Below are 25375 nucleotides of genomic sequence, written 5' to 3' on the forward strand. Positions count from 1 at the left end.
TATGTACAGTTAAAATGACGACATCACCTGAAGGGAGATGGAAATACTCACTCAGAAAGATTTTTTCCCTTGAAATTTATATAACGCCATTTACGGAGACTTAAAATTTTCATTTCCCAGAAAAAAATTCGGTATGTTGGAATTAAATATTATAGTATGCGACATAAAAAGTTTTTAAAAGTTTGAACTTTTAAAACATATATACATATATACACAACGTACAGACTTTTTACCTCAATGTAAGGGAGACAATTTATATACTTATGCTATAAATAACTATATGCATAATACTTGAATACTTTAATTTAGTATGACTCATTGGCATCTGTGAAAAACTAGACAAGAATAGATAGCTGTAATAAGATCGCTTAAAAACGATGCTCTCTCTCTCTCTCTCTCTCTCTCTCTATATATATATATATATATATTTTTTTTTTTATTTTTTATTTTTATTTTTTTTAAAGAATAAATTTTAAATGACTTTAAACCGAGATAAAATATTAAATTTTAATGATAATGATACAACTAGTTTCAGCCTTTTACAGCCTTCTTCAGGTATCCACTAAAGGTAGAACATAATAATAAAAATTTAAGTTACAAAAAACTGAGAATTACAGGCAAAAAATGCAATACATAATTGACACAAAAACAATTATGTATTGCATTTTTTGCCTGTAATTCTCGGTTTTTTGTAACTTAAATTTTTATTATTATGTTCTACCTTTAGTGGATACCTGAAGAAGGCTGTAAAAGGCTGAAACTAGTTGTATCATTATCATTAAAATTTAATATTTTATCTCGGTTTAAAGTCATTTAAAATTTATTCTTTAAAATGTATCATTACAACCGAGTAGAAGATCAAGAATATATATATATATATATATATATATATATATATATATATATATATATATATATATATATATATTTAACATAGATTTAATGACTAAAAACCGAGATAACTTATAAAGATTTTAATAAGAATAACACGACTAGTTTCGGCTTATAACAGCCTTCCTCAGGTATTCTTTACGGAAAAGAATAGTAACAAAAATATTAATAATATTTTTTATTACAATGGCACGCCTGTTAGAACAACTTGAAAAAATACAACGTTTTTTATGTATCAATTGTGTGGCAATTTTTACCTGTAATTTCCAGTTTGTTTAGATACTTCAATGTTTATTACTATTCTTTTCCTTTAAGAATACCTGAGAAAGGCTGTTATAAGCCGAAACTAGTCGTATTATTCTTATTAAAATCTTTATAAGTTATCTCGGTTTTTAGTCATTAAATCTATGTTTTTAAAATGTATCACAACAACCGAGTAAAAGCCGATTATCACACACATATATATATATATATATATATATTACTTCTCAGGACACCATAATGTGACGAACAAACAGCCATGACGCCCATCATAATGAGATGTAAGAACTCCCAACGCTGCGATGACTGAAGCAATCCTACGAGGCATACTTTACACAAGCGTACAATAGCGATCAATGGGAATTTTGGATCATTCTTTCTGTAGGCATGTAATGAGGTTCTGGACTGTTGTGGGGTGGACGTCCTTGACCTCACCCGAAGCTCCAGTTCATCTCACAGATGTCATAGGGTTGAGATCGGGGCTATGTGGAAGTCAAACAAGTGTGGTAACGTTCATGTCGACAAGCCACTCAGTTACAGCAGCAGCCTTATGACAGGGTGCATTGTCTTGCTGAAAGAGACAGTGGTCAGTCCCGTAGAAATGCCACAAAGTAGGAAACACTGAATTGTCCAGAATGTTCAGATACTAATCGGAGTTCAATGTTCGTGGCATCACAAACAGAGGTCCGAAACCACACCAGCAAAAACAGGACCATACCATCACACCGCCACCTCCGAATTTCATAGTTAGGGTTACGCACTCTGGTAAGAGACATTCACAGGACATCGGCCACATTCACACCCGCTCGTCCCCTCATAGAGGATGTAGCGTGATTCGTCATTCCATAACACGGCTTTCCCAGCTTCCATCTCGCTGTACACGCTCTTTACGCCACTGAAGTCGACGCTGCATGTTGGTTCGGGTAATGTGGGGGCTTGTATACTGCGGTCCTATGGAAACGTATGCTGTGAGCCTCGGTTCCGAATGGTTTTTTTTTCTTCAGATTTGTAATCCAATCGATGCTCGAAACATCTCATTCAACGTGTCGGCCGACGAATATTATACTGAGATTGAAGCGCAGTGAGTCAACTGTGTGTGTGCTACTTACAATGGACGACCCACCACACTCACCGAATGACCGTAGAGTACTATAAAGGACACGTTCGGTGAGTGTGATGGGTCGTCCATTGCAAGTAGCACACACAGTTGACTCACTGCGTTTCCATCTCAGTATGGTATCACTGATGGGGTGGCCCAATTTGTCAATTGGGCTCATTGTGATAGAATGCCGAACATGGCACCTATCACAATGCCTAGATTAAACTCCGTCAGTTCCCTTCTCGCAGCCATTTCACCAGGGACTAGTGAGCATCATATTTCCCCGATTTATCTCGGCTACAAACACGTGGCTCGTTATGTAGCACGAGGCACCTTGTCTGTGGGGGCGTCCGTTAACTTCTTTCCAAGCAGCGTATAAGTAGATAGTTTTCCGCTTAGTTGCAAAGTAAATTATACTAGAAAAATTATATTATTGTTTGCTTAAGCTTAGTTAAAGTATTAAAACAAGATTCAATGCATAGTATAATTTAATTATTTTACTTAATTATCAGTATATCATCGCAGACAGCTGATAAAACTAGTTGAATATGTCTTTAGAAAATGGAATATTTTATAACTTAAAATTATCCATTATTACACTGATTTTTAAGGCAGGAGACATAGTCGGTAACTACACGCTAATTTCAGATTTCAGGACTACTTTCTTATGGATCTAATCAATACCACGAGAAGCAACCCCGTATCATTATACTGCCACCTCTAAAATTCATACGCCAACCCACTCAGGGAAAAGCATTCTTCAGGCATCCTCTGTATCCAAAAACGTCCATCAGACTAAAACAGTGTGCGTGGCAAACTCGTCGCTCCACAAGACCGATTTTCACTGCTCTAGTGCAGGTTCTATGTACCTTAATCCATGTCAATCGATGATGTGTATTACAGAGAGAGAGAGCAACAAAACAGTTGAAAGAAAATTACTACAGGTTGAATTAGAAAGCATCAATATAGATTATGTTGAGCCATAGGAATATGTACCATCTTCACAGCTCGAATGTATGCTTTCAGCAGGATTCCAATTTGCTGTTCGGTGGTACAAAAGTATATTTTATGCAACAAACACACACCCACATAGTGATAGTTGCATATATTAGAAGCCTGTATGTACTGCAACTAATGGTATAAAGTAACCAAGATAATTCGGAGGCTGAAGCTTAGGGCAGTTTTAGCTTTAAACAATCTTTCAAAACTAGAATAACCATGTTCTGGCAATAATTTCAGTAATTGAGGATGACACATGTGCTAATGTCATAAACGGGAGGCAGCATAAAGCCTGGGGTATCATTTGTTCAGTTGAAGCTTTGAAATGAGAGAAATTTTAAATAACCCACTGGACAGAAACATCTTTCGCTGTACAGATCTCCTCATTCCGGATTACAATTAAAAACAATTTTCCAGTCTGTTTTCAAGTAGATACTTTTGAATGCCTCGCTCCACTTCCTGATATTAAATTTCTTACTCATACATAACAAATCATCACCATCTGCGCATTTTCTGTACATAACAAATGCATTGTTACAATTAATATAATAATGTAACGTTATTAACATTTAATAAATATATATAATCTTTAAACGCAGACTTTCCTGTAAAGTTTTGCTTCGAAGTTTTTTACCGTTACGGAAGATGTGCTAAGTTTTCTGGAATGAAGCTGCTTCCAAATAAAACTAAGGGAGGGGAAGGAAATAAGGTACACCAAAGAAAAGGCGGAACATTTTATGTTGATCTTTTACTCTTTTCAATTTCATATGTTTTCATGTATTTTATTATTTTCCTATATTTTTATGATATTTTTTATTATTATCAAAATAATTTTTTATAAGAAGACTAAATGTTTTAAACTAATTTGTATGTCCGTTACTATTTCACTTTGTAATTTATGTATTTCTTACCGTTTTGTATAGTTAGTTAATTAATATATTTCTTTACTCACTGAAGAAGGTAGTTGGATTTAACTAACAGAATATAATTAAAAGGAAAACAGTTTTCATTTTCCATGACTTTGGAAGGCCGATGAAAATACTTTTAGTATTATTCATGAGATTTATTACTTTTCCTATGCTGAAAGGGGGGAAAAAGTGGCATTCGCGTTTTTCAGAAGTGTAGAATAGCAGCGCATCTAATTTCATTTTAGTTTATCACATCAAATACTACTAGACCACGCCTTTAAAGTTATTTCTTCAAAGAATGATTAAACAGATCCCCAACAATATTCACGATACAAGATTTGGATTTTATCAATACACAGATTTTGAAACACATAAAGATAGATTGGATTTGTATAAAGTAATGACAAATGAAATTTCTAATTTATACTTCATTTCTCATACAGTTCTGTAGTGTAAACGTTAATGTTGTTTGAGGTAGTAATTGTTCAGGGATGATCAAGTTTAAGTGGCTGGTGTGAAGATTGAAAATTCAGAAATGGAGAATGAGGTCTGAAGAAATCAAAAAGTGAAACAGAGTGGGGGAGCGGAACCAATCTGCGGTAAAGAAAATCTGCAATGTATAAAGGACAGAAGTGAAATTATTATTGCATGACATCTCCATGGAGTCCGAGGATTCCTTGATCACAACACTACATGATCCACCGTATGCACTACCTACTACAAGTATTTTTGATTGTAAATTGCATGTGTTCTTTGGCATGTTTTGTGGGAAGCATAAAAAAATAGCTTCCTGGAGGGAAATACCTACCACCGTTTGAGAGAGTATAACAAGAAAATAACACGTAGGTATTTTCCAATCGATGGGCGCAAGTTCCAACTGCGATAGGGAAACGCAGTTGGAAATGACAGAATAGAAATGAATCCTAAAAATGAAATCTACTTCAGTCCATCTTAATAATCTCCATATTTAAGTTCTCATAGTTGGTCATCAGCAGAAATAGAGGTAGAACTATATGCCTTTGATAGAGGATCTGAAGGTTCTGAAAGGAAACGTTATGATTATGTTGAAGAAGAGGTTTCAGTGATGGTTACAAATGATTTGATTGGGACACGTTTTCTGTGAGGAAATATTATCGTATGAAGATATAATTAATTGATATGCAAAAAAGTGCGAGTAGAAAGACTAATAGGTGGGCTTTCAAGACATGATAGTACGAAAGATGAAATGCAAAGAATGTAAGAAAAACGAACTGAAGCAAATGTCATGAAGTTCTACTTCGAAATTCAATTCTTGTATAACAATGTCCTCCTCCACGATCATAAAACATTGAACCCAAGCTGCTTTTAGCTTTGTACTGAAGATTTCTTGTCATTTGCAACATAAAATTGTATCGTTTTGTACACGTTTGTCTTTTATAATAGTCAGGACCGAAAACAAACTTGAGATGGCTCGACAAAGTTTCGCGACTACCCCAGGCACCAATTTTCAATTAAATATATCTAACTAGAATTAACGAATAACTCACAAATGTACGGACAATAGTAATCTAATAGATGATAGTCAAAACTTCAGTGTTCATAGGAATCCCAGAAGTGTGCATACGAATCTTTTTACTTAACGAGTGTTGCGTTTTCGGGTGTTTCATAAATGCGTAAACATCAGTTACATTAGTTTTGTCTATCCTTAAGCAGGTGGACCTCGACTATAACTGGCTGGATTTTAGGGAAATTTATTATTTAGAATTCTTATGAAAATAGGCCAAGATTTCTCAACTTTCATTTCAATTTAACCATTTACAGAGGCAAAAATTCGGCAAAGAGTTTTGAAATTATATGAACTGATAATGCTGTCCTGGAAAAATGAATTTTAATTCAATTTGAAGTTTAGGATATCTACTAAAATCTTTCCATTAAGTTCAATTTTGATTTCGATTAAAATCTGAAAAAAGGATTCAAAAATTATATTAATAACTAGGCTCTGGCTGGATGTAATTAACTGAAATTTGGTATATGGGATCTCTATTAAAATGTGACTAAGCACACTTCAGTTTTGATTTCAAATGGCCCATTTTTACGCCAAAATTAGGCAAAATAAAATTGTATGTATACATGATGTTAGCCAAATAAATAAGGAAATGCTCATAAACAATTATAAAATAATACATTTTATAATATCTTTCTTGTGTAAGTGACACCATTCATTATTATAACTGCACTAGACAATTTTGTTTTGATTACTTTTGCCATTAACATGGGTTAGATTAAAGCCGGAAAAAAATCATTCATAGTTACTGTTGGACATAAAACTGTCCTATAATTATTGTCTTACAACGCATGCATATGACTAACTATATTGAGTAAGTAGGCTCTAATAATTGTTTACACGAAGTGTAGCTCGAAATTATTCTGCGAAATTTTCGATTACTGATATTTATTTATTTATTCTAAGTTCAATGAGAGTGTCATAAAAGCGATGTATTTCTTCACTGCAAATGTTTTGATTGAAACCAAAATTGAAATAATTCTACACACATTAATAGAGATCTTAAATATTAAACCTCATTAAATTTAGTAGATGCATGAGGAATTAATTATCATTTCGAATCGTTACGCTTTGCCATTAAATGTTCCAATTAAACCAAAACTGAGCCATAAAGGCATGTTTTAATATGAAACATATACCAATTTTTTTCTAAAATTCCACTCGAGTAATTTATTGCAATATATAATTTTGAAACAAAAATTGGAATGGCTTGACAACTTTTTCTAAGGTTCAGAGGTTCCAACTATCAAATTACAATAAATCGGTCTAGAAACAACTTGCGTAAGAACAGACAAACAAAACGAATAAAATAGGTGCTTGCGCATTTTGTTCAGTTGTGATGATAATGAATAATGTCTCTGTAAAAGGATACTATTGTGAAACATACCTCTTCATCCCCCCCCCACCCGACTGTTTCCTTATTTGTTTCGTCGAATACGCAGTAAATGTGCGCCCAGAGAAAACAAATGTCGCTGTTTTAAGAATTACAGCCGAAGAAACTAAGGTTCGAGGCCATTGTGCCATATTAATTGCCCACCTTCAGTTGGAAATCCTAGGATGTGAACCGGGTAATTAATTGACATGCAAAAAAGTGCATGCTCAAAGTCAACACATTATGATACTAACCAAAGGGCATCGTCGATAGCGACGAAGCTGCGGAAGGCTATTAAGAAAACTAATAATCCAACTATGAAAGGCAGAAGACAAACTAAGATGGGTGCTTTCCTGACCACTTGACTTATTCCAAACTTTTGGCGAATAGTAGCTGAGATAACTTATTGGGCTGTTTCACCGAAATGAAAGTAATTAGAAATACAAGAACAGTACTCTCCTTTTTTGGCGGGGAGGTTATGATTTTTAGTACAAATATAAATTGTAAGGAAAATAAGAAGTGACCATGTTAAAGTTTTTAACTGACTTCCATTACAGTTGAAATATTTTCTAGAACCATTATTAGTTTAAAATGTAATTTACTCTAGAGGAAAAAATCATCATCATCATCATCATACGTATCAAGGATTTAGGCCAAGTATGGCCTGTTCCGGCCTTAGAAGTCATCGTTGAATCGTTTAAGAGGACGTCCTGGTTTTCCTTTTCCTAATGGATTGTACTTTAAGGCTTGTAAAACAAAAATTGTCGACTGGTATTGCTTAAAGTCAACACATTATGCTGACTTTGAGCAATGATAAAATTCTACTTTCCTAAATGCAAATATAATATTAAGAAGAAAACCTTCCCCTGAAATAATGTTAACACATTAGAAACGGACGAGATGAATAGGACATTAAGTGCGTATTATTGTAGGGCAGGGAATGTTAACTGTAGATATAGAGATGTGATAGGGTAATAACAACACAGTAAGGGAATAGCATTTTTGAAATTCTTAAGGAGTTTAGCTTAGATGGAGGGTTTTGATTTGATTGCAACACAGAAGGTGTGATTGTAACTGAGATGCCATTCCCAGCTGGTGATGTAGTCTTGGCTTGGAAAATAAGTATTTGTGTTGCGATCTCGAAGAGAAAGGAATCTGTGTGATTACAAGACCAGTGATTGTGGTAGACCTAGGCGCCATACCACCAGACGGATGAATAAGAAAAATCAGTAGTGTGCATAAGAGTTAGTTTAGATAATAATAGCAATGATAAATTGTGTTCAAAGAATCAGAAGGATCAATAGATTTGGAGAGAAATGAATGTCTGTATACAGCCAGCTGTCTACACCATTTCCATCTACACAATACGTCGCTATCCACCATGTACACTATGCCGTCTTCCCAACAATAGCATTTTTGTCAGTTAATTGCATGTGCTCTCTGGCAGATTTGTCTTTATGCGGGATAAAAAATACAAGTTACTGGAAGGGAAAAACAAACAAACAAATTACTACCTCAGTATGAGATCCGCTAATTCACCTTCAAATGAAAAAGTCCATATAAAGATTCCTCTCGTCATGATGAAAATCGACCTCGTCTTTTCCAATCGAAAGGCACAATAAAATATAAATAAATAAAAATTGCTACAATGGCAATATAGTGTATGCTTCTTGCTTCACAAGTATGAAACGGTACTTCAGTTTCAAAACTTCATGTAGTTAGTTGTGTACTGTTTAAAGTGATTAACCAAGAGTTATTTTTAATGTGTTTGCAAGTGAGCCAAACAGAGTTTGAAAACAATTAATGCAATTCATCTCTCTATTAAAAACAGCAAATCTTAGCTTACAGACATACTTTTTGTTGTTGTTGTACCTAATTTTAATGTGATACGTTAAGTTAATATCAAATAAAAAAAAACACCCCCTTTTTAAATATATATAATTAATAAGTTACATATCATCTCATAAGTTAATAACTTGTGCATTCGACTAACTCATGCATAAGTTAGTCGAAGAGTAAGTTATGCAGAAGTTCATCTGTGGAAGATATAAACGTTTCAAAGAATTAAAAACAAAAAGGGTTAAGATTATAAGCTAATTTGACATGTTTATAGCTTGATAAATATTTAGTTTTTATTTCTTTATTTTTTAATTCTTTAGACCAGCAAATTTAGCTAACTTAACAACCAAGTTTCATAAGCAAGTTGATGACAATTTTTTCCTTCAAAAATTCTGTCATAAAAGACACTACGAAGCATGAGGACTCTGGGTGATTATGATACTAAATATTCAACTACTCAAGAACAGGTGCTAATTTCCATGCTGTAGAAGGTTTCTCCTGCTAGAGTTTTTTTTTTTTTTTTCATCCAGTGAAACAGGCTAACTGGTCAGAAGAACACACGTATGAACAGACATACACTAGCTTCATAGCTTTAGCTGCTTCATCCATAATTCAAAACAATCAAAACAACCAAAATCAACCTCCAGGAGAAATTATAGCTGAATAAAAGGAAATGTGAAACGGCAACACGAAATAGAAGCCAACTGAAAAGCATCATCTACATCAGAATTTTTATTGATCACGATTCTACTGGTCTCTTTGTAGTGAATAATCATAGAAGGTATTAAATGCGATGTGTTTGGTATGTGAGGGGATATTTACCGAGAATAAGAGGGAAAGTAGAAATCAAGACCGGCTTTGTAGGTGAAGGTGAAGAGTAGGTGAAGAGGAGGAAGAATGGTCGACAAAAGTTTTGATGGAGGGATTCTATTTGCGGGCATAATGTTAAGTTTTCTGCTTTGAGATATTTTAAAATAAGTTTTCATACTGTTGATAATTTGTTTGCAATGTTGAGAGTTATGGAAATTGAAGCTTGGAATTGCAGTTGAAGCCACCATATACCAATATGCTTTATTCTTTATCTTCGACAATCTTCACACATTTTTTGGAGAACCACGAGTTAGATAAGAGGCGAGAATGTAAAGTAAAATTGAAAAAAAAATGATTTACATATCCGTAAAAATATTCTGATGCATTCGTGTAAATGTTTGGATTAGAATATTGAAAACAATCACAATGTTGAATTAACTTTCTAATATGCATGTTGAAAGCTGATCCTAAGTACTGCATATCACAAGCAGGATCAGACCTGTTGCTGTCGGCGCTTTAGTAGGTTTTACTAAACTTACATCACTGTAGTAAAAGTCTTTGGAGGAAATAAGCTCCCAATATCTGAAAATCCTTTCCCCATCATTAATCACCGAAATACAAGCTATGCATTTTAACCTTTAAACGAACAAGAAGGATCTTCGCTATCGAAACAAAAGTATGAAAGTTCAGAAAGGTACGAAAGATGTGAAGACAATCTCTTCAAGCTTAGTTTATAGTTTGGTCACTAAAGAGAGAGTGGAACTGAAATGAGAACTTTTCCCTTTTACTTGCTCATTGCACGCACTCGTTAATTATCTTTGTGGAGTCAAGCAGCTTGTTACCAGTGATAATTTGCTTTTGACAGTTTTTTTTTTTTTTGATTATGTACGGTTTGCTTCATACACTACGATGAGAGGAGAAAAGAATCACCCTTTTAGCAGGCATCATTTACTCTCTGACGTTGCACATTTTGTAATTTGGATTTAAACCTAGTAGCTACATTTGTTGGTCCGAGTGGTTACGCGCTCCGCAACCATATGCCTGGGAAAGAAGTGTTCCTGCGTTCGATTCTCGTCGCTGACGTGAGGAGCCAAGGATCTTTCTCAGACATAGCCAAGTTAGACGGTCTTGGGCGTGGACTGCATGGTTTTTCTCCCCAGTTTATTTGGGGATTTTCCTCCCGCAAAGCAGGCAAACCGGTCTTAAGAACAAAACGCTTCACAGACAATTACACATGGTTGAGCGTGGGGATAACGACCCCACCTCGTAGTGAGTTATGAGGCTCAAAAATGGGAGGCCAAGGCCCTACAGTACATGGGGCTGTAGTGCCGATGAAGAAGAAGATGAAGAAGCTATATTTGTTATTATATTTCAAAATAACTCGAGAAACAAAATAGTAAAGCTGTATGATTTCTTAATCTAAATATAATTCAAGCTTTTCGATAAATGAATGGCACTGCATAATCTGAAAAACTCGGAATAATGGTGCACTATTTCATTATAAAAACCAGCAGGCATGATGTTCTAGCACATGGTAGATAAAACATGAGCTCGTTTTGGTATCTTATATATTAAAAATCAAATGCTTGGCATAAAAGAGTGCTAGGGAGAGGTGTGCTGGATTGGAATTACGGCCGAAACTATGGCTAAGTCTATAAGACCAATGGGATTTATGTTTATTAATCGAATGGTTCTCAGGTCGAAGAGCACATGAGATTTTCATGTAGCAAAACAGGAAAAAGTCTGTTCGGAAATAGCGTTTCGGACGTTTAGGAAAGCCACAGAACGTTTACAACTATATCTTTGTAATGTTCGCTGGTGGTGGTGGTGGGGGGGGGGGTTTAAGCAAAAGGTTTAGGAATTCGACAACTATCTCTCAGCAAAGAATATCAAACTCCGAGTTTGATAACTCTGATAACTGTGAAGTTTACACAATATGCGTTTTTAATCCAATGGTTAACTTATTGTATATATTTGATTTCTACTTAGCATACCTACAATGCTTCATGGATAGATGGATATTGAAATCCCAAGAGCTGAAGAATGCAACATTTCATTTCAATGGACAACTGTTTTGGATTATATAGGCAGTACCTTTACTTATTTATTATTTATCATGATATTTCATCGATTTTTGTATTCTGCAAAGACAAAAAACATAACAATCGAAAACATATAGGAGATGTTAATAACTTCTTAACTGCAATAATAAAATATTAACGTAGTTGGAAATGTACAATATCGAAATATAAAATTTGTATTAGAAAAGCACAGAAAACAAAAAAAAAAGTTGGTTAACAACAAAATCATATATTATTATGTGACACCTCCAGAGATTCCAAAGACTCATCGAGAGAGAGTGTGCCAACAGCATCGAACGATTGATCTCCTTCCAACTACTAACCGCGCTCAAACTTGCTTAACTTTTTGCGAGTCATTAGTAGCAGAGGCTCTATCAATCGACCAACCTTTCTTTATTAAAATATTTTCTTTCTCCATTTTGAAGTCTGCAAATCGATTTATTATTTTGATGGAAAAATAGTTTCAGTTTGTAACCATTTATTTTCAACTGATAATATTGACAATGAACTTAATCCTGTGTGTGATAATGGTAGCGCAGATGTGATAAGCTTTCGATATGTTTACTAAACATTTTACCTCTTTAGTGAGCAATAAATGCAACTGTTAACATATCTAACATAAAACAAAATCAGTTAACGATGGTTTCTTCAAATTGTTTGGGAGAAATATACCGAAAATAAGAGAGAGAGAAAGAGACCTCCTAGCAACGGGTAATTTTCTTTCTCCCAGACTTGAGCCTGTGACTATCTTAGTCTTTTTGCTGCTGCAAAATTTAGTCAATAAGGATAAAATTAAATTCATAATATACTAATTTTTTCACGAGTAATCTTGATATTGCTCTGTACTTGAAAGGCATCCATTTCACTATAATGTTGGAAATTGATGGAAAAATAGTTTCAGTTTGTAACCATTTATTTTCAACTGATAATATTGACAATGAACTTAATTCTGTGTGTGATAATGACAGCGCAGATGTGATAAGCTTTTGATATGTTTACTAAACATTTTACCTCTTTAGTGAGCAATAAATGCAACTGTTAACATATCTAACATAAAACAAAATCAGTTAACGATGGTTTCTTCAAATTGTTTGGGAGAAATATACCGAAAATAAGAGAGAGAGAAAGAGAGAGAGACCTCCTAGCAACGGGTAATTTTCTTTCTCCCAGACTTGAGCCTGTGACTATCTTAGTCTTTTTGCTGCTGCAAAATTTAGTCAATAAGGATAAAATTAAATTCATAATATACTAATTTTTTCACGAGTAATCTTGGTATTGCTCTGTACTTGAAAGGCATCCATTTCACTATAATATTTTAAAAGAATGACTTGACGTTGCAGTCCTATCACATTCTCATAAAATAACGCAAAATTTTAGATTATTGGTTCGTAGTTATTCTCGATATATATATATATATATATATATATATTTATTTATTTATTTATTTATTTCTGCGCTGCTTAAGCTGCAGGATCTGTGCATACGAGAAGACTGAAGTAATTATCACACTTAAGGTCAACAGACATTTATTATGACTTTAATTAGGAATCTTCCTCCATTTTTAGTTAATGTTATGTCGCCAATTCAGAAATAATTCCAGTGTAAATAATAATAATATTCCAAGCAATCTACAGGTAAAATCCTATGGATTTATTCTGAGCATAAGCATTATTTCAAGCCTTCTATAATGCACACACAACATTAGCAACATAAAAATAACTCATAGACAACTTTAAAGACCTGCACTTAACTCGGAGTAGCAAATAGTCTAATTCATTTCCTTAGCTCATTCTAAGGAAATGAATTCTGATTGAAGAGGTCTGATTGAAGTATATTTTTTATCAAAGCTGACCAAACTTGGTGGAGAATTAAGCTTCCATACCATACCACTTCCACCGGCCACAATGTACTCTGGCAGGAAACACACATGTCGTACATAGAAAAAAACTGTTACATAAGGAAATTTAAAGAAGCTGCAAACATGCTTAAAATCCCAACACAACGCAATAAAAATCAAGGCTTAATTCTCCACCAAGTTTGGTCAGCTTTAATAAAAAATATACTTCAATTAGACCTCGGACATTATGAACGTGAACAATAGAACGTGGCATCATCCAGCATTGTTTAAACTCAGCACTGCTTTGAATCTGCATTCTGATTTTAAATTTTATGAATAATCAGACGGCTACAACTGTATAGTATGAACTATTACTAATAATTTCTCTTTTCTTTGTGTTTTAAACTTTAAGTTACCTTTTACCCCTGAAGATGTAAGTCAAACGCTTACGAAACTTGTCGGGTTTTATTCATTGTGTATATTTTAGAGGTTCTCTTGAAAGAAGACGACAATAAATGCAATAGAACTATATGACGAGTTATGTGCTTTCCGGGATATTTTTCGGAAGGATAATTTAAATATTCAAAACCCTTTCGATATTCTTAATTTTATTGTGTCCAATAATTTATCTTTCCCTAACTTTTCAATTGCTTTAAGAATACTATTAACCTTACCTGTTACTGTAGCGAGCGGTGAACGTTCCTTTCCCAAGTTGAAATTAATTAAAACCTACTTAAGAATAAGTATGCCAAAAAAAGCTTGTTAGTTTGTATTGAAAATGATATATGTGCGGAATTAGACGTTAAGACCATTATTTCTAATTTTGTGAATATGAAATCAAAAACCCTAAAATTTTAATAAAAAAAATTCAAGTATATATTTATGTAATTTAATTTATTTTCTGTTATTCTGTAAAGATTGTATTTTTTGAATACTTATATTAAATGTTCTAATTATATCTGAATTATTTTCTTATTTTCTCATCTATGTTGAGTTTCTTTTATTTTCCTAAAAGATAGTTTTTGTTAAAAGATTTTTTGTTAGTGATTCGGATCGGTGAGAAGGCTATAATCCCCGTATCATTATATTCAACGATTAAAGTGAAGTGACTTTATCAAAATTTTCTTTAACGTTTGAGAATTTTTTGAATATTAGGGTTTTTAACGATTATCCTGCCCAGTCAACACATTCGCTACATTTAGCGAACCAACGTGTGGCTATTCTGTCAAAATTTATTTAAGAAATTTCAATTAATTTAAATTTTTATTATCGTAAAAGAACCACGCACGCCCGGATCGTTACAGGGGCGCTTAGATAGAAATTGCATGCCGGAGGCAAAGACTCTAGCGCCGGCACTGATTGGGGATATTCATTAACAATGTACTTCGACTTTGAAAGGGAATATGAAAATCATTGTTAGTCTAGAAAGGGGGATGGTAAATCCTTTTATGTTTTAATAGCCGGGTACGAAACTCGGATCGAAATCCATAGAGTTTCATGCCGAAAAAACTATCGGCCGGCCCAAGTGTAAATGATCACTTGGGTAGTACAACACCAGGGCAACTCCATGCAAAGATGGAGCAAGCTCCTTCACTAACTTTAATATTCTCTCATAATGTAAAGCTCAGCTCCTAAGAGATGTATATATATTGTTTTACATTATGAGAAGAGGTCACTACCCAGACCGGTAGTGACCTCTTCGTAAGTGATTCGGATCGGTGAGAAGGCTATAATCCCCGTATCATTATATTCAACGATTAAAGTGAAGTGACTTTATCAAAATTTTCTTTAACGTTTGAGAATTTTTTGAATATTAGGGTTTTTAACGATTATCCTGCCCAGTCAACACATTCGCTACATTTAGCGAACCAACGTGTGGCTATTCTGTCAAAATTTATTTAAGAAATTTCAATTAATTTAAATTTTTATTATCGTAAAAGAACCACGCACGCCCGGATCGTTACAGGGGCGCTTAGATAGAAATTGCATGCCGGAGGCAAAGACTCTAGCGCCGGCACTGATTGGGGATATTCATTAACAATGTACTTCGACTTTGAAAGGGAATATGAAAATCATTGTTAGTCTAGAAAGGGGGATGGTAAATCCTTTTATGTTTTAATAGCCGGGTACGAAACTCGGATCGAAATCCATAGAGTTTCATGCCGAAAAAACTATCGGCAGGCCCAAGTGTAAATGATCACTTGGGTAGTACAACACCAGGGCAACTCCATGCAAAGATGGAGCAAGCTCCTTCACTAACTTTAATATTCTCTCATAATGTAAAGCTCAGCTCCTAAGAGATGTATATATATTGTTTTACATTATGAGAAGAGGTCACTACCCAGACCGGTTTCAACCTTTTTTGAGGTCTCATCAGTGAGTAAGTAGACCTGGAATATCAAAGTTTTAAGGTGAACATGAACTTACATACCTCTACTATCGAATTTCGATAGTGTTCACTTAAAATTTTGATATTCCAGGTCTACTTACTCACTGATGAGACCTCAAAAAAGGTTGAAACCGGTCTGGGTAGTGACCTCTTCTCATAATGTAAAACAATATATATACATCTCTTAGGAGCTGGGTTTTACATTATGAGAGAATATTAAAGTTAGTGAAGGGGCTTGCTCCATCTTTGCATGGAGTTGCCCTGGTGTTGTGTACTACCCAAGTGATCATTTACACTTGGGCCTGCCGATAGTTTTTTCGGCATGAAACTATGGATTTCGATCCGAGTTTCGTACCCAGCTATTAAAACATAAAGGGATTTACCATCCCCCTTTCTATTAACATATTCGCCGGTAAAATAGCTTTCGGCTTATTATCATTGTTAGTCTGTTCGGGAGATAGACCCAGAAAGATACCAAGGTTAAATTCATGCATAAGTCATATACGAAGGAGGGTGGGGCTGGAAAGTTCTGATAAACACCTAGAAGAAAAATGATATTAAAGCAACTGATATAACCACAAGAAAGAACATACGCGAATATAAAAATATAAGTTATCTTCAAAACTCTGCGACCAGTATGTTCTTTCTTCTGGTTATATCAGTTGCTTTAATATCATTTCTGTTCTAAGTGTTTATCAGAATTTTACAGCCTCCCCTGGTATTATCCAAATATTAAAATACTCTGGATTGATGAGACCTCAATTAAGGTCAAAACAGGTCTGGATAGTGCAACTCTTGACCATAATACACGTTCAAAAGAAAGTGTGCTTTCCATTATGGGAAACTAAGCGAATCGATGGGAAGTTCATGCTCAGAAAACACTAAGCATAATTTCTGAAGATTGAAAACTTTAGCATTTACATTATTTTTAAAATAATATTCATTGACTTCGAATTATATATAAAAAAGGCCAGGTATGTATTAAAAACACTAAATGACTTCTGGTATCACGAAAAATCAATCAATGCCACTTTATTTCAACAAATTCTTTGAATACCGAAGTACATTCTTAACGAATTACTTATCTCTAAAAATGCAATATTAAGTAATTTGGCAGGTTGCTCATGAACGTATTTTAATTTTGTAAAATGAAACATGAACGACATACGAGCTTGCGACGAGATGATTCGTACAAGATAATTATACTGTCGGATTCAACAACAGTTAAATACAAATTAAACCAGTTAAATCTCGGAATCTGTCAGAGAAAAGTAAACGTTTTGAGGAGGGTTTTTAAAAAAAAAAAAAAATGTAATATGAATGATTGTGATTGATAAGCCACGGCTTATCAATAAACTTAAGTCGATAAGCCAAAACGCATGGCTTACCTTCGATAAGCCATGCGTTAGATAATCTGGAATTCCACCTCTGCAATTTAACATTTTTTAAATTCTTTTATTTTTCGTGGGGCCCATGCGTTGGGGCGGTTGGAATTTTGGCCAAAGCAACTAAAACTACGAGACCAGTGTACTGTGTCTGCTAAGTGCGTGTGCGTTCTGTCAGTGTGCTTATTTTGTAGTGAAGAATTCCAAGTTTTTCAGGAATTCTTTCACCTGCATATCCGATCGCCTAACTTACCTTCAGTAGAAAAGCCCTTAAATTTCCTTGCATCCAGATGGAATCCAAACCTAGGTCTTTCCAACCTACGGACAAATGTTGCATTGTTCTGGCGACTGCTATTATACGAAGAAACATTTGGCTAATAAGTCTTCCCCACAAGGTGATGACAATTATCTCCTAGTGTTATTTATTTTATTATTATTATTATTATTATTACGCCGACCCAACTAAATGGAAAGAACTCTGATCTGACTTATAACAGAGGCAAAATCAGAATTTGCTTACCCAACTTCAAGTTACACTCATTGTGATATCGATGTCACGATGATATTCAAACCTAACAGCATACTGAAAACAACACAGAAGCAGTAGGCATCTATTGAGCATTAATATTTAATTTTCGGGCGTGTTATTAATGACTCCAGTTTTAATGTAAATAATTTATCAAGTTTTACAAATAGGTTTCACCGAAATTACGATCTGAACTGCAAGTTTACTTGCTATTCAAGAAATGGTACGTGTGAAATAATCAAAAAATAACTAAATCGATTGCAAGTTTAAACGAAAATATTGTAGCTGCAGGTAAATAGTGTATTGAGATCACTTTTCAAGTTAACTTTATAATCACAGTGTGTGTGTGTGTGTGTCTGTGTGTGGAAATGAAGGTGCACTCATGAACCAAAACATAACCTCTACCTAGCAGCGTGTTGGGCCTCTTTTAATTGATTCCACAGAAGGTGTCCTGAGGTATTGTGGACTGACTAGACAGAATAACCTCCTGGAAATCAGCGACCGAGCGAGGCACTAGCGTCAACCGGCGGATGCTGAGTTCTACATGATCCCACAAATGCTTCTTTTTTTTATCACAAAACAAAAATACCAGAGATAATTCTAAGAACAAAACTAGAAGAATATAACACTGATTTTTTTTCGGTTATCTAATGAATGCCGGAGACTCCTTCAGTAAGACAACATCCCATGTTGCCTTACTGGAGGGGGTCTCCAGATACATCGAGACTCATTGTCACCATGTAAGGCAATACCTGGTCCGAAACAATCTCGAGGTAAGAATTAGCAGTCATGCAGTGTTCAATAGAGACGAGAGAACACCGCGATGTCCATGAGAACAATCTCCATACCAGGATACCACCACCATTAGAATGTTTCCGACCAACAGTGCAGTCTAGTTGACTAGAAGCAAGCTGGGTAGTCATGATGTTTTGGCTCATGAGTCTATTTTAAGCGGTGCAACAGCGTCTCTGTAATTTATCTTTGTGGTGATAAGCAATGTGAACAGAAGTCTGTTGTTCAAACAGGAAAGTTTAAAATATTTCATTAGATAACTAAACAGCATTCATTAGATAACTGAGAAAAAATCAATCACAATGATATATTCTTTTGGTGTTGTTATTAGAATTTTAATCTCTGATACTTTTGTTTTGTGATAAAAGCATTCGTTTATCTGCAGTGGCATAATAGCTATACTATGAAACCTTGCGATGCAGAGAGCTTTGAGAACTTTTAAAATGATTGCACTCTTAAGTGGGAAAAGGACAGCATAAATATGACAAAGATGACAAGGAATGAATATTTTAATCGAATAAAAGCGGCGTACCGATAACACTTAAAAGAATTTTGACAGTGATGATTCTTGTAATAAGAGTAGTCAATGACGCTATAATATTTGGTTTAAGAGTCACTGCCATGGCTCTTGATACTTTTGATATGGAATGCTCATCGTCGTAATTTAAGAAAACTATATAAAGCAAAATGAGAAGAGAACTGTTTTCGTGATTTTCAGACTTCCGTATGCTATATTGCAACAGATAAGCGTCATAATACAACGCTCAATTTTTGTAGCATTACCACTTTGTAGCTGTACCATTCGATTAAATCAGATACCAAATTTGAGCGTTTTGCTGTTTTGCCATCCTTAATTGAACTTAATTGTACTACCATGAACAGTCAATCCACGGATTGACTGTTCATGGTAGTACTAATAAACTCATAGTCTATACTAGATTAAGGTAGTATGGGACACTGGTACATATTTTTAGAAGATTTCTTCTAATTATTTCCGCATGTAGAGATTGTACGGTATTTAATATGAACGAGTTGGAAATTCACATCGAAAAGGTAAACTTGTGCTGTACTTTAACCATACTCATTTACTATATAATATTAGAAGTTAAAGTATTAAGTGATATCAGAAATGTTTTTCCTCTAGTTTCAAAAACAAACTTTGCAATGACATCTTCTAGGCCTTGACCAGGAGTAAACTGCGTTCCGGTTGATCTGACATTAATGATGGTGCTGTAACCCGATTTCTTATTATTTCTAAGGCCATGGTTGATCATTCCTTGCATATATTAATAAATTATTAAAGCTAAGATGAGTTCCTTTTACAAGATTGTCGAACTGTATGATTAATAAAATGACCTTCAGTGGTTGTTTTCCAGTATATTGCACCTTATGACGACATCCCTAGCAAGAACACTTACAATTCCAGAAAACTAGGTTAATGGTTAATCTCTCCTGTCATGCTGCCTTTAAAAGTAAGGAGAAATTCTTGTAAATAAGTGAAGCCGATAAAAGTATGTGAACAAAAGTCCTTCGCAAACATAGTACAAATGGCGTAAAATTCGCAGAGCATTAAATATGCTATTGTTACTGGAATAAAAGGAACAAACTTATTTTTGTTTATTTACCGTTATCAGTGCATAAGCCATTCAGAATCTGATAAGATTTAACTTGAAGCCTCTTATAGGGATGACTCCAAGTCAAATTATATTCACCACCCCTTTTTCATCGTATGATCCAATTTTCCTAGTGTAACGATGTTCGATATAAAAAATTAAGAAAACAGTAACATATTTTGATGCAATACCTTTAAATGATCTCGAACAGGATCATTGTAGTTCTGGTTTGCTAGTCCTAGATAAAATGTTATCTAGGTCCAGAAACTGTGACTGTAAACGCCAATTAGTTTTAGAAAGAGCATCGTAGGCTGAAAAAAAAATTAAATTTTTTTTCGAAAAACATAAAAACACAGTATCAAATGCTGTAAAAAGAAAGTATTTTGAAGAAAAAAAGATCTTGATGGTTCATCACATTAGTCAATACAAGGAGTCGAACGTAATTAAATATTATATTATTGTTTTTAATTTGAATATTCTTTCTCGAATTTCAGTTTTGTTTTATAAAGCCTCTGTATGAAAAAATTAGTCCTCAATTTCATTACCTATCTTAACTCTTTGAACTTTTTGATATTTCCTTAAATATCAAAAAGTTCAAAATTTAAACCTGAGAAAGAAAATCAGGATTTTCTTTCTCAGGTTTAAAGTTTCTACTTGAGAAGCAATCTTTCTCGCAGATATTAATGTTCACAACTCCAATTCGCTTACATTTACGAAATACACCGATTCAATAGGGAGAGATGTTGAAATATTTGAAATCAACAACGACTTCACATAAGTTACTCACATGCCTACTAGAACACCCGGTAATCCTGATCACTCTTCGAACACTCTTGATTTCTTCCTCGTCATTCATCCTTCTAAGTATATTGTGGATGTTTATTCTTCTGGACAGTTCCCATCAGAACTTACGTTAATTTCTTCATTCATGAAGCAACATATACACAACCAACTTGTCCTTGTGTTGTCTGGCATTTATAAGAATGCCAAGTAGGATGATTGTCGTGACATTCTTGATTTCCTAATTTCTTTTGTCGTATTATTGTTTAGTCTTCTGATCATTTGCACTTAAAGTGTCATCAAAATCATTCTGAAAGGTATGGAAACACTTATTTATCATTTCGCTTTAAATTCGTGTCCATCTCTAAGCATTTATTCTCAAAGAAGTGTGCAAATCTGCTCAAGAGAACAGTCAAACGTATCATAGCAGGCTTTCATCGAAATCGACATCTTCCTTCTCTGTCTATACTAAAACTTGAAATAGTTACAACTTATCAATCCAAAAATGATCTTGAAAGAGCCAAAAGCAAGAAACGTTGGTAACGTTTCTTGCTTTTGTAAATGAGTTGTGCTTCTGATTCCTTAACACTGGCCAAAACTTTTATTTGATCCTGCTTCTACCTCTTTTGCATTCAGATTGTTCCATTGCATAGTTACCTAACAACAAAGTTAACTTTCTATTTCGCTGTTTTCTAGCTCATGTACTGATGATGATCTCGGTAAATGTTCTCCTACCGTCATGGCAAACATCTTACCATATCTGATCTAATGTATTCTTTGATTGTTCAGAAAATATAGAAAAATAAAAGATCTGTGTTAATGATGATATTACTTGGATTGCTCTGAAGGGTGCTCCACAGCTGACTCCAGTTTTGTGGCAATCTTTTTTTTATATACTGTTCTATTCTTCTGGTTGTGCAACGTGGAAATTTTCCAGGTTCCAAATTTACTTTCAAGAAGGGTAAAAATCTTAATAATCATATTATTGTCGTAGTATTCTCATTTAAGTTCTCTCTAAAGCAACTGTCCATTAGTCCATTATTTGACAAACCATGAACGGTGCAAATCAAGAAAATTTCCCGAACATTTTCGAAACTCTTAATCTTCAAACCATTATTTCGTGAGAATTCTAATAAATTTGTTAACAACAACATTAGGGAAATTCGATCCATTATGGCAAATTATGGCATTGCTTTGACATAAATCATCTATGAAATAATAATGAAAGTCATGAATTATTGCGTTCTTCACTGCTTGGGTGACTGCCCATTATCAATAAACAATTGGGATTTTGCCACTCTAGATCCACAGCACAGTAGTTAAATTCAGTTGGAGCTCTCCGGGACCCGGCCCCTGAACTTTTTTATGTACTGGACACGGAACATTTTTCTGTTTTGTGACTTTTCTCCCTTTACGGTAATTAAGCCTAACGCGAAACAGACAGCAATGGCAGGTTATTAAGATGTGCATATGATTGGTGCGGTATTAACAAAAGATCGCGCGACCAAAAGATAAAAGCATAGCCGACAATTGAGTTGAAATGTTAACTCTCTTCAACTTAATTCCATATGTGAAACTGCTGGGTGTATATATTTCTTAATTTTAACACATTCGGTTGAATTCTTTTGCTGCTTTGGGGCAGGCGAACTCACACACATCTAATTAATAACAATAATTTTTAGTTAGATACTGTGTTTGCCGATGCAACATATGGTTTTGCTTGAGTCTATACAGCATACGTTCTGTATGAGGGAGCATGTAATTCATTAATTAATGTCGTTTTTATCCCAGTTGTCTCTAATTACACTATTTGCTGAGAAATTTATTACACAGACCGCTCATACCATATTCACTGATATAATAAAAGTACTTGTTTTTCTTGCTTCGTGCAGAGTAGTGGCTGTTGGGGAGGACGTGTTGTTTACCACTGCAATCGAGTTACTATCGCCCGATATGAACGTATTTAAGCATTTTTTCATGTGCGAGGTGTATGCGAAACTTTTTAATTTCTTTTTTTCGAAAAGGAAAATCAGGGATGCGAGGGCGAGTTATATTCGAATAAATATGGTATTTCAACTGTGGATAAGTACATTGGTACCTTCTTTAAATGGAAAAATAGCTTGGATGACAGTGATAATACAAAACGGGTTTGTAATGACTGTTTGTGTGTAGTTTCTAAAGAGAAAGAGGTCTGTAACGAATCCCCAAATCACAGAATTCCCGTCAGTAGCAATGCGATAATATTAATACGCTGAATGAAAGGAAAGATTTGCTGGTCACTCGACCAGTGGATCGCATTCAAAGGTAAATACAATTTGTTTATTTTGTAGGAACATTTTCTGTTTTGTGACTTCTTCCTTTACGGTAATTATTCGTACATTATTGTGTTATTATACAACAATTGTTCACAGTTTTGAATGTGTATATATAAAGTCAATATCAATAGTCTCCTGATTACGAACGCGTGATGAAAGGGACGGGGAGGTTTGGAGCTTTCCCGGATAGCATTCACAGGTAAACACAATTGGTTATTTTGAATAGGGCCCCAGAACTTATTCGTTTAGAATTTAACCACTGCCACAGCAGATTTAGCTTAAATCATCTATCTCTGAATGACATAGAAAAGGTTGGAGCACAAACATATGCAATGTAAAGGTGAGCTCGGCCAGTAAGAGAAGGTCTCTCTTAGTCTTGATACATACATCTTCCTTCTTATAAAAAAAAACGCATATCTACAGCCTTCGATAAAATTGGTGTTTTTTTCTGCTCAAGATGCTACTTCTCACATGTTCTACTACTAACACATTACAAATCTCCAAATTTCGCAAATGATGCTACCCCGATGGCACCAATCGTGCTAAATGGTAATGACCTCATCATACCAGTGGCGAATTCTCCATACTTGCTGCGCAAACTCATTAATTGAGAAAGAAGTAATATTTATTTGTTAATAAATGCATGCATTTATAAACATTCCATTTACACTTTTATTTTTGTAGACAGAAGACGTCTTAAGCTTGCGCGGCAATAATTGAGCTTTGCGTTGTGTATCGAAGGCCGATGCTTACTCCTCTAGTCAAAGCGACCTTGGCTTGCTCAGTTGTAGGAGCTTCCAGGTCCTCGTTGCAGCACTGTGATTTCATACGCGCGCATAGCCATTTTCGCTCCCTTCTTAAACACAGGCCATACGCAGCCAAAGTAGCTCTAGCCAGTGAGCTTCAGCTAGCCTTTACAAGTGCGCGTGTTGCTTCAGAAAATTAAGTTACAAACAACTTTTTATGACGATGTTATTGGCCAGTTCATAAAGAAGAACCGTAGGGTAGAATTTGTAATAAGTAGCTAAATTGAAAAAGATAAAATATCATTTGTAAAATAAACGTTGTATTTGTATGATTAAATGTACATACATTTCTAAATATATACTTTTAAATGGTCAGTAATTCATTATTCTGCTAATCAGACTTCAATCACACCTCTCACTCCCTGAATGATAACAAGAGCAAGCGTAAATTCCAAGACCAGCATTCGCCCCTGCATCATACACTCATTCTATTCTTCGACAGTCTGTTTCTGCCTCATGTCTTTTATACACATACTTTCATGAGCATTATTCCATTAGACCATCATTTCCCCACGTTTCCTAAACTAATAACATGAGCAGTAGCTTTTCCTCATACAGCACAGTTCTTGCATAAAAATATAAATATAGCCTTCTGCCATTCAAGTCACTGTTTTCCCTTTCGTTTCCACGCGTTATGTAACTTGCGTACAACTTTTTAACTCTTAATGTCATATGCTCTAAATCAAATCTGACTATCCATCAAATATTGTTTCCATACGTGAGGTGATTTCTCTAGAAAAATGCTTGACTGACTAAAAAGAGAAATTGATTCATCAATCATCTGAGGAATTCACTCACGCTCTTTCACATAGATAAAGTTCCATGGCCACTATTTATTCAAATTTACATGAGTAATTGCCTCATTTCTCTATTTTCTGTTCAGACTCGTGAATTAGATGTTTGACACCCTTGCACTTTTCAAGGAAAACCAAAGACTTGCTTTAAGCATTCTAGTTCTCTTTTCTACGAAAGAGCATGCTTTAATTGGAAAGTCTTGAAAATCTATTTTACTTTATTTATTTTTACTTTTAAACTCATTGACTGTATTCAAGAGACGTTACAAAACGATATTTAGCATTTGAGATAACTGAACAATATTGACTAAATCAATATTGCTCAGTCTTTATCA

General features: G+C 34.5%; 1 protein-coding gene and 1 long non-coding RNA gene across 4 annotated transcripts in view; one reads left to right on the forward strand and one right to left on the reverse strand.

Annotated features, from left to right (window-relative positions):
• LOC150100954 (uncharacterized) overlaps positions 1-25375 on the reverse strand; it is a 184037-nt gene that overhangs the window by 65919 nt on the left and 92743 nt on the right. Inside the window, exon 3 of the long non-coding RNA XR_016549169.1 lies at positions 11717-11863. This is a non-coding gene — a long non-coding RNA (uncharacterized LOC150100954). The remainder of the gene's footprint in view (positions 1-11716; positions 11864-25375) is intronic.
• The window catches only part of LOC150100955 (adenylate cyclase type 2-like), a 176415-nt gene that overhangs the window by 6382 nt on the left and 144658 nt on the right, over positions 1-25375 (forward strand). The gene's annotated exons all lie outside the window — the stretch shown is intronic.

The sequence above is a fragment of the Typopeltis vanoorti genome, chromosome 12 (genome assembly GCF_054136105.1).
Source record: "Typopeltis vanoorti isolate ZY-2024b chromosome 12, IOZ_Tvanoo_1.0, whole genome shotgun sequence".
NCBI classification, from domain to species: Eukaryota; Metazoa; Arthropoda; class Arachnida; order Uropygi; family Thelyphonidae; genus Typopeltis; species Typopeltis vanoorti.